General features: G+C 43.3%; 1 protein-coding gene across 3 annotated transcripts in view; it reads right to left on the bottom strand.

Annotated features, from left to right (window-relative positions):
* Nucleotides 1–12,510, bottom strand: part of cnih3 (cornichon family AMPA receptor auxiliary protein 3) — a 107,851-nt gene that overhangs the window by 65,498 nt on the left and 29,843 nt on the right. The window lies entirely within an intron of this gene.

Below are 12,510 nucleotides of genomic sequence, written 5' to 3'. Positions count from 1 at the left end.
TTATGAAATTTTGAACTGTTAAGCTCAAGAAACTGCAATTGGACAGAAAACGTAGGCGTCACGTCATTGACCCACATATCTGATTACTATTTTTAAGAACTGCAGACTGTGACTGTGGTTTCTCTTGTAAAATGTTTCTGCATGTGCTCTAAATGATGAAAACCAGAGGTTACTAGGTAGGAGGTTGTAAATAAGTCTGAGGTAACACCACAATAACAATGGAGAAAGAGGGGAAAATAAGTGAACTGTAGTAAAAAGTGAAGGTGACAACTGTATCATTTCGTAGAATGTACACGTGTTTTCTGTTGTGTAATTTATGTTTGTGTTTGTGTTATTTATTAACTATTGCAATTACAACAGGAAACACACTTTTTAAGTTACACCTCCAACAGTTTCAAAAGACAATGAACAGAGAAACGGGTCTCAAACTCCTGATGTGTCAGTCTGAAAAAAACATTTAGAGTCTGAATGCTTTGGAAATACAGTGAGGAAAAAAAGTATTTGAACACCCTGCTATTTTGCAAGTTCTCCCACTTAGAAATAATGGAGGGGTCTGAATTTGTCATCGTGAGTGCATGTCCAGTCTGAGAGACATAATCTAGCACCTGTTTGAGGTTGTTAGCTGCATAAAGACACCTGTCCACCCCATACAATCAGTAAGAATCCAACTACTAACATGGCCAAGACCAAAGAGCTGTCCAAAGACACTAGAGACAAAATTGTACCCATCCACAAGGCTGGAAAGGGCTACGGGGACATGTCCAAGCAGCTTGTCGAAAAAAGGTCCACTGTTCATTAGAATCATTAGAAAATGGAAGAAGCTAAACATAACTGTCAATCTCCCTCGGACTGGGGCTCCATGCAAGATCTCACCTTGTGGGGTCTCAATGATCCTAAGAAAGGTGAGAAATCAGCCCAGAACTACACGGGAGGAGCTGGTCAATGACCTGAAAAGAGCTGGAACCACCCTTTTCCAAGGTTACTGTTGGTAATACACTAAGACGTCATGGTTTGAAATCATGCATTGCAAAGAAGGTTCCCCTGCTTAAACTAGCACATGTCAAGGCCCGTCTTAAGTTTGCCAATGACCATTTGGAGGATCCAGAGGAGTCATGGGAGAAAGTCATGAGGTCAGATGAGACAAAAATATAACTTTTTGGTCATAGTTCCACTAACCGTGTTTGGAGGAAGAAGAATGATGAGTACCATCCCAAGACAACCACCCCTACTGCGAAGCATGGGGGTGGTAGCATCATGCTTTTGGGTTTTTTTTCTGCACATGGGACAGGGCAACTGCACTGTATTAGGAGAGGAGGCCTGGGGTCATGTATTGGGAGATTTTGGGGAAGAACCTCCTTCCCTGAGTTAGAGCATTGAAGATGGGTCGAGGCTGGGTCTTCCAACATGACAATGACCCGAAGCACACAGCCAGGAGAACCAAAGGGGGGCTCTGGAAGAACCAGATCAAGGTTCTGACGTGGCCTAGCCAGTCTCCAAACCTAAACCCAATAGAGAATCTTTGGAGGGTACTTAAACTCAGTGTTTCTCAGCGACAGCCCAGAAACCTTACTGGTCAAGAGAAGATCTGTGTGGAGGATTGGGCCAAAATCCCCTCTGCAGTTTGTCAAACCTGGTGAAGAACTACAGGAAACATTGAAAACCAAGGCTATTGGACCAAATATTAACATTGTTTTTCTCAGGTGTTCAAATACTTATTTGCAGCTGTATCGTACAAATAAGTAGTTAAAGAATCATACATTGTGATTTCGTGATGGGTTTTTTTGTCTCTCAAAGTGGACATGCACCTACGATGACAAATTTCAGACCCCTCCATGATTTCTAAGTGGGAGAACTTGAAAAATAGCAGGGTGTTCAAATACTTATTTTCCTCACTGTATGTGGCTTGTGAGAAATGGGTCAAATTTCTACATTGGTAACTATGGGGCAAAAGAATCGTTCATAATCTGTTTTCACGTTCACTTCTCCCCTTGGAATCAATACACTTGAGCTACTCGTTCCTACACCGTCTCTGGGCACTCTGCCATTCTCCTTTTAACTTATGCTACTCTCGTAGGTGGGTGGTGGTGATATGTAGCTTCTTCACAGCGGTAAGAATACAAACTATACCGTCACAGCTCAGTGGAAATCCAAAGTGGCAGGAAAATAAAAAGAAGCATACCAGTGTTTACTTAATATTCATTTCTTAATAGAGGTCCACCATTACACCAAATTGTTTTCACCTCTGCTTCAGTATTTAATTTCATAGTCATGAAGTTGTAATTACACGACCCCGCCGAGCTGTCAGCTCCACTGAACTCAAATGAACAGTCATTCACTTTCTCTTGGTAGATGCTAGATCAGATCTGCTAGAGACGTTGATGTCACAGGAAGTGCCTTGTGGTCCACCTTTTTTTTTTTGCCTCATTCTGCCTCTGATTGGTTTACCTTGTTATTCGTACACTAACCCTAACCACTCCCCATGCCTAAAATGAACTACATTGACACGTCTAGCAGATCTGACCTAGCATTTCCCCTTAGTCACCCCTTTGAGGGTGATCACTTGGAACAGTGACAGGATGTCATCACTCAGGACGTCATGACAACTATGTTAACCAGTACGGCAGTTATTCTTTGGTAGAGTTACAAACAGTGAAAAAAGCCTTGACGGTTGATTTACCATGAAATATGACAGCTGAACAGACTCGCAGTAGTAAAGCAGATTTTATTCTGATTCGAACATTCTCTGTGAGAGAAAGGACACTACATCCTGGAATTATATGAAATAGACATGCTTACGTACTGTCTATCATATTTTTTTCCAGACATGCAGTTACACACTTGCCGGTTAAAAACAAGTGTGTGTGTGTATGTGTGTGTGTGTGTGTGTGTGTGTGTGTGTGTGTGTTAGGATTTGCCAACTACAGTATCATGATATCCACTCTCATCTCCTGAAAACGCCCTCATGGGACTTTACCTCATTACAGAAGACTAACGGAAAGAAGCTTGGGGAAAATATGTAAAAACATAATGCAAGCCTTTAACTGTGCATTATTTCCAATGTTTCACAGTACAAGGAGAAGCCCTTTCAGCTGAAAAAAGTTTGACTTTGAAGTGTAATGTGAGGCAACAACATGATGGGCAAAAAAGGGAATCCATGATTAGGAGGAACAGCAGAAAAGTGTGGTCAGGGCAAAAATTTGTATTCATAGTGGTAGATTACAGATTGCTGCAGCATGCGCAGGAAGTCATTCATGTTTTATGCTTCAAAATGCAGGAATGTAACCCTTCCTCTGTCCTTGGTATGACCTCATCCACTGCACACAAATATAACACACACACACACACACACACACACACAAACACACACAAACACAAACACACACAAACACAAACACACACAAACACACACACACCAGCCATGAAAAGCCCAGTAAGATATCTAATTATCTCCACTGCAATTTATTTCTAGTTAAGTCTGCACACCTTATCGAGGAACGGGCCAATTCACTCCTGCACAACACACATCTTCTGTCGCCTTCATCTCCTGCCAGGTTTGAAGAAAAACATGCAAATATATACTACTCAAATGGCATTGTGTGTGTTTGTGTGTGTGTGCGTGCGTTTGTGTGTACATGTGCGCAGTACATGTGAGACAGGCGGGGAGCAGCAAGGTAGATGGGGTGATACGGTGAATGAGGAATTGAGGGGGACGTAAAGAGGCTACAGAAGCTGTCATTGTCATTGCACATATCGTTGCTCCAGGCTATAGATGTATCCCTTCGTAATTAAAGCAGTTTGCACATATGAACATGTACTGTAGGTGTGTGCTTCATCACGAAAATCTGTCTGAGCAGTGGTGTAGTCTGATTTATTGTAGTGGGTACCCTGTACTGTGTATACTGCATATCTTGAACAGAATATGCCTGGGGGGGGCAGCATCAACATCTTCATTATTTTGTTCTGATAAACTTTCATGCAGTAATTTATGGTGTCAGCTAGGGTGTAAGCACTGAATCCAGTTAAAGAATTAGAAGAAATATCAAAATGGATAAAAAATTTAGTTAAATTGATTTAGTTTATTGAATCATTTTCGGGGTATTACCGCCAAGTCTGATGCGTGAGAGCCTCGGTTTCCTTTTGGTATAGCTGATGGATGGGCTATTAATGCATCAACCCACTTTTGCGCTGTATTATTCTCTGTAGCAGCAAAGACAAATACAGTCCCACACTGTAATTACAGCCAGATAGTTTATCTTAAAGCTTGAACACACAAAACGTAGCATTGACCATTTTCCAACCCAACTAGATTGTACTTCTCAAGTTCAAACTAAACGGGACCCGTTTTAAGGTTTGAGTGAAAGTGCTCCATTGTCAATTCTGTCTGCTGTGTGGTGGAATGCAATAACAACAGGGTAAAGAGCACATGACAAACTGAAATACTAAACTTTTAGGAAGATAAAAGTGTATAAAGGCAGTAAGTATTATGGTCACAAGTACATTGGCTTGCTGACACACAGTTATCATTAGCTAATGAACAGCTAACATTTCTGCTCTGGTAGACAAAGTAGGCTGCAAAAATAATCTAAAGCTAATGTTTTTAGCTAGTTAAAGGCCTTTTGTTTGCATGTCAGCCTTTGGTGGCATATTGTGGCAGAGACTGTTTTCCCTTCCAGTGGGCGTGGGTTCCAGAGTAGCCTTTGATGCAGTGTGCTCTTTATCTATGTACATAGTAACGCATCTTGCAAAAAAATGCAGAATGCCGAACAGATATTTAGGAAAAGTCGGGGCAGAAGGGAAATGTAACATTGACGGAATAATTCAATTTTTTTTTAAACAGCGTGGACTATGGCAGTTCAGGAAGACACCAGGATGTATACAAAAATCTAAATACCTAAACTATCAAAGAGTTTTGAAACATCAACAACCAGAGCCTCAACAGCAGTCCACTTTGCCTGGAATATACTAAGTTGTTGAGGGTTAAAACAACTCCTCTCCTTCAACATTATTCACTATACTATCTTATTTCCTCTACACTGTCTGTCATTTAACTCAATGTGTGTGTGTATGTATGTAAATATATATATATATATATATATATATATATATATATATATATATATATATATACATATATACATACATACATACACACACACACATATATATTCTCTTTACTATAAACAGCAGTAAGCAAAAAAAAAAAAAAAAGGGAGAAATGTATGCATGCACAGATGTACATTAACTGCAGATTTATTGGGACTAGTAAGAGTATGCCTGACTGAAGAAGAAGAAGCGTTTGATGGCCAGACGAAAAAAAAAAAAAATCAAGATTATGCATGCTGCTAGACAGTGAAGCAAAGTGAAATTTTGGATGCAATACTGTTACAAAACTGACGAATGGTAAAGCACTCACAGAACATATGAAGAAAGTATAGAAAGGACTGTTAATTATTTTCATGTGGTGCATTTTCACAGGGGTGACATTGGTCATATGAATGAAACTGTAGTGAATCTGCAGATAATCTGGATTGCGAGACACTTCTAGAATGTTAGACTACAAATCAGGCCACTGAGATCCCTTCATTAAGAAGTGTTAGGGTGACCCTTACCCTATGAATGAAATTGTAGTGAATCAGAGCGGCCAGATATCATTATCAACTGATAAAGCCTGGATACTATACCACAGGTTTTTGGCTGCAAAGTAAATAACTTCTGAATAGGAATTATGGGCAAAGGCCTCTGCCAGGGGACACAGTGTGCCTTGAGTGCCAATCTTAATTGAAGGTAAAAGAAAAAGATGGGAGCGGGGTAGACTGAATGCATTTTGTAAGTCAGAGAAGGGTAAGCCCTCCCCACCAAAAATGTCTTTTAGACAACGGCCGAGGAGCAGTCATCAGCCTCCCACCAATCAGGAGTGCTGTATTAGTGAATAATGGGGAAAAAGTGTGCCAGTTCCAAGCTATATGGCAGTTTGTGTCTGCTAATATCCAAGTTTTGATAAGATGAGAGACAATGGGGCCAAAGTGTAGCTTACACTGGTTGATAGAAACATTGGCAAAGAGAAGGTCATGGAGGAACCGAGGCTCTGAGGTCAGAGCATCTAAGATATGCCAGAAAACAGACATGTCTGGGTTAAACAAGGTGAGGAGGGGTCTTAACACAAAGGACTAGAAATAGTGTTTGAAGTTGAGAACTGAAAGGCCACCATCCTAACTTACGGCCGCTTGCCATTAATTTACACCAGTAGCTAGCAGGAGGGGATAGAGGTAGCATAGAGCTCACAAAATTGACCCAGGGTAAAACCAACTGACCCTGACCCCTATGCTTTGGCAATGCCCCCTTTTGCATCTAATGAACTCAGCAGAGTTTCCTTTTCATTGTTGAGGATTTGCAGTGTCTGAGTGACGCGCAAATGCAAGGTCGCAAGGAGCGGCGTCCGCCAGGAACCCTGACGTGTGCATAGGTGCGAGGGTCTACCCAACGCTGCTTGAAGCTTTGATTTATTTATTTATTTTAAAGATTATCTTTTGGGCAGGTATATTATATATACAGTGCCTTCCGAAAGTATTTGGCCCCCTTGAACTTTTCAACCTTTTGACACATTTCAGGCTTCAAACATAAAGATATAAAAAAAATATTTTTTTTGAAGAATCACCAACAAGTGGGACACAATTGTGAAGTGGAACGAAATCTATTGGATATTTTAAACTTTTTTAGCAAATAAAACACTGAAAAGTGGTGCGTGCAAAATTATTGGGCCCCCTTGCGTTAATACTTTAAAGAGCCACCTTTTGCTGCGATTACACATCGAGAGACTGAAATTCTTGCCCATTCTTCCTGCAAAACAGCTGGAGCTCAGTGAGGTTGGAGGAAGAGCGTTTGAACAGCAGTTTTCAGTTCTATCCACAGATTCTCGATTGGATTCAGGTCCGGACTTTGACTGGGCCCTTCTAACACCTGGATACGTTTATTTGTGAACCATTCCTTTGTAGATTTTGCACTATGTTTGGGATCATTGTCTTGTTGGAAGATAAATCTCCGTCCCAGTTTCAGGTCACACATACTTCCACTCATTGGTTCTCTGCTACATCACCTACTGTCTCATAAGTTGGTCCAATGCACACTCTACAGCTCTAAAACCACTGAAATCATTATACAAACAAGCACTGAAAACACTAGACAAAAAGCCATTACGTTACCATCATTGCCATATTCACCACCACCACCACCAGCATACCTCAATCACCGACGCGAGAGGACGCTGGCGCTGTTTAGTCGCCGCTTTTCCATTTGCTTTGCTATTCTTTCCTTCCTCCTGTTTTGTTTTGTAAGTGTCTGTCTTCACACTACCTCTGGACAGCCTTTCAGTTGGTTCCTGAAGCCGCTAAGCATCTTGCCCGGACTACTGCCCCGTTGGTTTGCCGCTAGCTGGCTGCTCATGCTCATTCAATGCGTGTTGGCTAACTCTAGCTACATCAGCGGCTAACCCAATTTCCTAGCCTGTCTCTCCGGCAAAACTCCAACCAGATGCAGCCGTGACCTATACCATCATCTCCCTCTGGCTTGCTGTGGATCACCTTGGCACTTACATCAGTCATCCATCTCTGTGTCCCTCGCCCACAGCTAACTGCTGCCACGCAGCTCTCAGTCCCTCTGCTCGGCATCATGTTCAAATACTCAACTCTGCAACTGGCTGAATTAATCAACTTCTCCATTCCATCCTGCATCCCAGTCATCAAACAGCTCGGACTTCTTCGACGACCCCGTTACATCCACAGAAGCTGTTGCCGCAAGTTTGTCTATCTTCACCACGGACAATCCATTCCATCCATCTGGTCCCCGGCCCGCTCTGTCGCACTTATTCCACGTCATCGGAACGCTTCCCCGACTGCGTCACATACAGTTGAGCGCACCGACAGGCTGCACAAAAAACCCGGACTGGACTCAAGCGGTATTCACACTTCACCTATACCTGTTCTCCAATCATCTACAAATCCCCTCGCTGTCTTTCCCCAATTGCATTACCCCCCCACACGCACTGTTAACTGGGACAACCTCAGATCTTTCCAGCCTGCCCTCATCTCACCACCTTCTCATCATGCCAACTTTGCCCTCCTCAACACCCGATCAATCAACATTAAAGCCCCAGTCCTCCATGAACTAATCCTCGACAACTCGCTGGACTTTCTTCTGCTCACCGAAACCTGGCAACAACCCAATGACTTCTTTTTCCTCGACCAAGCATCCCCCACTGGATACAATTACATTTGCAAACCCCGCCCCTCCCGCCGTGGTGGCGGCCTTGCCGTCATTTACAGTCAGAACCCTAAAAAGTCTAACCCTAACCCTCAACCCTCACCTCACCTGATGACCTCACAAACCACCTCAACTCCGGCTTTTCTTCCTCCCTTAACTCTCTGGCCCCCCTTAAAAGAAAAATTGTCACCTTTAACACCTCGTCACCCTGGTACACACCTGCACTCCGGAAAATGAAACAAACTGGCCGCCAACTCAAACGCCTGACAAAAAAATCATCTCTCACAGTTCACCATGAAGCCTATAAACTCCACCTCACTCCACAGCACAGAAACTGCTCTGGTCAAAGTCTTCAACGACCTACTTACTTCTGCTGACACCAGTTCCCTCAACATCCTTATTCTTCTTGACCTGAGTGCAGCCTTCGATACTGTGAGCCATAACATTCTGCTCACCAGACTCAAAGACCTTGGTATCAAAGGTACTGCACTCACCTGGCTCCGTTCCTACCTTTTTGACAGATCTCATTTCATCTCCCTTCATAACCACATCTCTGCTACTGCCTCAGTCACCCAAGGCGTTCCCCAAGGCTCTGTACTCGGCCCCCTTCTTTTCATCATCTACCTCCTCCCCCTTGGTCAGATACTCCGCCATTTCAACCTGAACTTCCACTGTTATGCCGATGACACCCAGATCTACCTCAGCACCAACTCCCCCCACAATCCCTCCCCTCTCCCACATCAACTCCTGTCTGTCAGCAATCAAAACCTGGATGCACCACAACTTCCTCAAACTAAACAGCAACAAAACAGAATTCCTCCTCATAGGCTCCAAATCCACTCTCTGCAAAGCCAACAACCCCACTCTTATCATTGACGGCACCATCGTCTCCCCATCTCCCCAGGCCCGCAACCTTGGTGTGATTTTTGATTCAACCCTCACCCTTGAGCCTCACATCCGTCAAGTCATCAAAACCTCCTTCTTTCACTTTTGAAATATTGATAAAATCAGACCCTCACTCACTCCCTTTTCTGCCTAAAGACTTATTCACGCCTTCATCTCCTCACGACTCGACTATTGCAACTCACTACTCCTCGGCATCAGCTCAACCTCCATCAAAAGGCTCCAACTGGTTCAGAACTCAGCTGCACGACTCATCACCCGCTCCACATCCTGGCACCACATCACTCCGGTCCTAAAACAGCTTCACTGGCTTCCCATCTCTCACCGGATCACATACAAGATCCTGGTCCTCACCTACAAAGCCATCCACCACCTTGCCCCGTCATACCTCGCTGTCCTCCTCTCCCCCTACCAACCTTCACGGGCCCTCAGATCCACCACAGCCGGTCTCCTCTTTGTCCCCAAGTCAAAGCTCCGCAGTTTTGGGGACCGAGCCTTTTCCAGGGCAGCTCCAAGGCTGTGGAACTCCCTCCCCCATGAGATCCGCATCTCTGAGTCCCTCACCATTTTTCAGTCCCGTCTGAAGACCCATCGTTTCTGTTCTGCCTATCCTTAGTTTTTTTTTTTTTTTTTTTTTTAATAACCGTCTCTACTCTGGTAAGCGACTTTGAGCTCGGGAAAAGCGCTATACAAATTCAATTTATTATTATTATTCTAAAGAAGTATAAACTGCTAAGTTGGGAAAACCTCATAAAATACAGAAATGTATGCTTAGTCTATAAGATCATGCACAATTTAGCTCCTCCTCCTTTGTCTGGCCTTATCAATTTTAACTCAAATGTAAACAGAGTTACCAGAGGTGCCGCAAGGAGGGACTGCACAATTCCATTCAAAACATCTGCATTCAGCCAGGCCGTCTTCTCATTTACAGCATCACATCAGTGGAACTCGGTACCACCATTAATTAGAGAGTCCCCATCCTATTACTCATTTAAGAGTAATGTTAAGAAATGAATGATTGAAAATCAACACTGTCAACACTGACGCTGGTCCCATCCACCAACAATAACTGTATCCTCTATTTTAGATTTTATTTGCTTATCTTGTTTATTCGATTGTTGTGATTTAACATTGTAATTTTTAACTTTTTTTTCTATTGTATAATTATCTTCATTGTATTATAACTGTTTATTATTTTAGGATGTTTAATATTTTAGGATTCCTACTAACATCTGGCTAGGGGACTGCCGATGAAAATTAGCCTATGGCTAACTCGGGTACGCTTATGTCAAAGGTGGATTACACTGTTAATATGATTGCATGGGTTTGCTGTGATTTTGGTTTGGGTTTATTGCATGTGTTTGCTGTGTTTTCTGTTTGGGTTTATTGTGGCATGTCTTGAGTTTGTTGTACTGCATGTTTGGTTTTGTGGTGGCTTTATTTCCTTGTTCTAGATGGGTTTTCTTTATGGAGACTGGAGACCCTCCCCCCTGTTTGTTGTTGTCGCTCGGACTTAACAAGCTCAGAATTACACAAGTGGACACACCTGGGCTTGATGAGGGCAGGTGTGTGAGAACAAGGCGGTGAAAAGGGGAGAAGCGGGGGAGAAGCGACAGAGAAGCCACGGGGAAGCAACGGGCGAGGGCAAGAGGCAGCGCAGAGAGAGGAACTGGCGGAAGAGCAGAGAAGCAGGAGAGCAGAACAGAATCGAAGCAAGAGAAGTGAAGCCAAAGAGACACGGAGGATAGCGGTAGCTGAGACGAGTGAATGGATGGGAGAAGCGTCTACGATAGACACCCCGAGAAGGACTGAAACGCGAGAAAGCAGATAATTAAAGGAAAGTCTGCCGGCTATCATCGGAGAGTGTGTGGCGTGAAGTACTGCTTGTGATCTGTGTTCTGAGAGATCTCTCTCTGTTCCCTCCCAGTACCAGCTACGGAGCGACGAAGACGCTACGCCGACCAGACGAAGAAGGACCCAGGCTTCCGGGAGTGAAACGTGGCTGCCGTTTGCATCATTGCTGCCTTGGACTGAAACAAACATTGAAACATAAACGATAAGGACATGATTCTTAGCATAGTTAGTATAGTACATGAATTTTAACCCTTCCTTGCTGTCTTTTTTATACTTGTTGGTTTTTACTCTTAACCTTTTTTTTTAGAACAGAATAAAGAATTACATTTAGACCAAGCTGTGTTGTGGTGTCCTATTTGTCAGTGGGAAGATTTTAACTGCTGGTAGACCTCTATTAGTTTTTAGAAAAAGAAGGAACACTCCCCCCCTCGCGGCGGGGTTGTGACAGTTACATTTGCTTTGAATGTTGATCGGTGTACATTGTCTCCTTTTCAAATAAACAAATAAATGAAATGAAAGGTTTTCATCCAGAGGTTTTCATCCAGATTGGTCCTGTATTTGGCTGCATCCATCTTCCCCTCAATTTGAACCATCTTCCCTGTCCCTGCTGAAGAAAAGCAGGCCCAGACCATGATGCTGCCACCACCATGTTTGACAGTGGGGATGGTGTGTTGAGGGTGATGAGCTGTGTTGCTTTTACGCCAAACATATCGTTTTGCATTGTGGCCGAAAAGTTTGATTTTGGTTTCATCTGACCAGAGCACCTTCTTCCACATGTTTGGTGTGTCTCCCAGGTGGCTTGTGGCAAACTTTAGACAAGACTCTTTATGGATATCTTTGAGAAATGGCTTACTTCTTGCCACTCTTCCATGAAGGCCAGATTTGTGCAGTGTACGACTGATTGTTGTCCTATGGACAGACTCTCCCACCTCAGCTGTAGTTCTCTGCAGTTCATCCAGAGTGATCATGGGCCTCTTGGCTGCATCTCTGATCATCTTCTCCTTGTCTGAGCTGAAAGTTTACAGGGACGGCCAGGTCATGGTAGATTTGCAGTGGTCTGATACTCCTTCCATTTCAAAATGATCGCTTGCACAGTGCTCCTTGGGATGTTTAAAGCTTGGGAAATCTTTTTGTATCCAAATCCGTCTTTAAACTTCTCCACAACAGTATTACGGACCTGCTTGGTGTGTCCCTTGGTCTTCATGATGCTCTCTGCGCTTTCAACAGAACCCTGAGACTATCACAGAACAGGTGCATTTATACAGAGACTTGATCACACACAAGTGGATGGATTCTATTTATCACCATCAGTCATTTAGGACAACATTGGATCATTCAGAGATCCTCACTGAACTTCTGGACTGAGTTTGCTGCACTGAAAGAAAAGGGGCCCAATCATTTTACACGCACCACTTTTCCGTTTTTTATTTGCTAAAAAAGTTTAAAATATCCAATAGATTTTGTTCCACTTCACAATTGTGTCCCACTTGTTGGTGA

Source organism: Etheostoma cragini, chromosome 18 (genome assembly GCF_013103735.1).
Source record: "Etheostoma cragini isolate CJK2018 chromosome 18, CSU_Ecrag_1.0, whole genome shotgun sequence".
In the NCBI taxonomy this organism is placed as follows: domain Eukaryota; kingdom Metazoa; phylum Chordata; class Actinopteri; order Perciformes; family Percidae; genus Etheostoma; species Etheostoma cragini.
The sequence above is the reverse complement of the archived record's forward strand: the minus strand, read 5'-3'. Positions and strand labels throughout refer to the sequence as shown.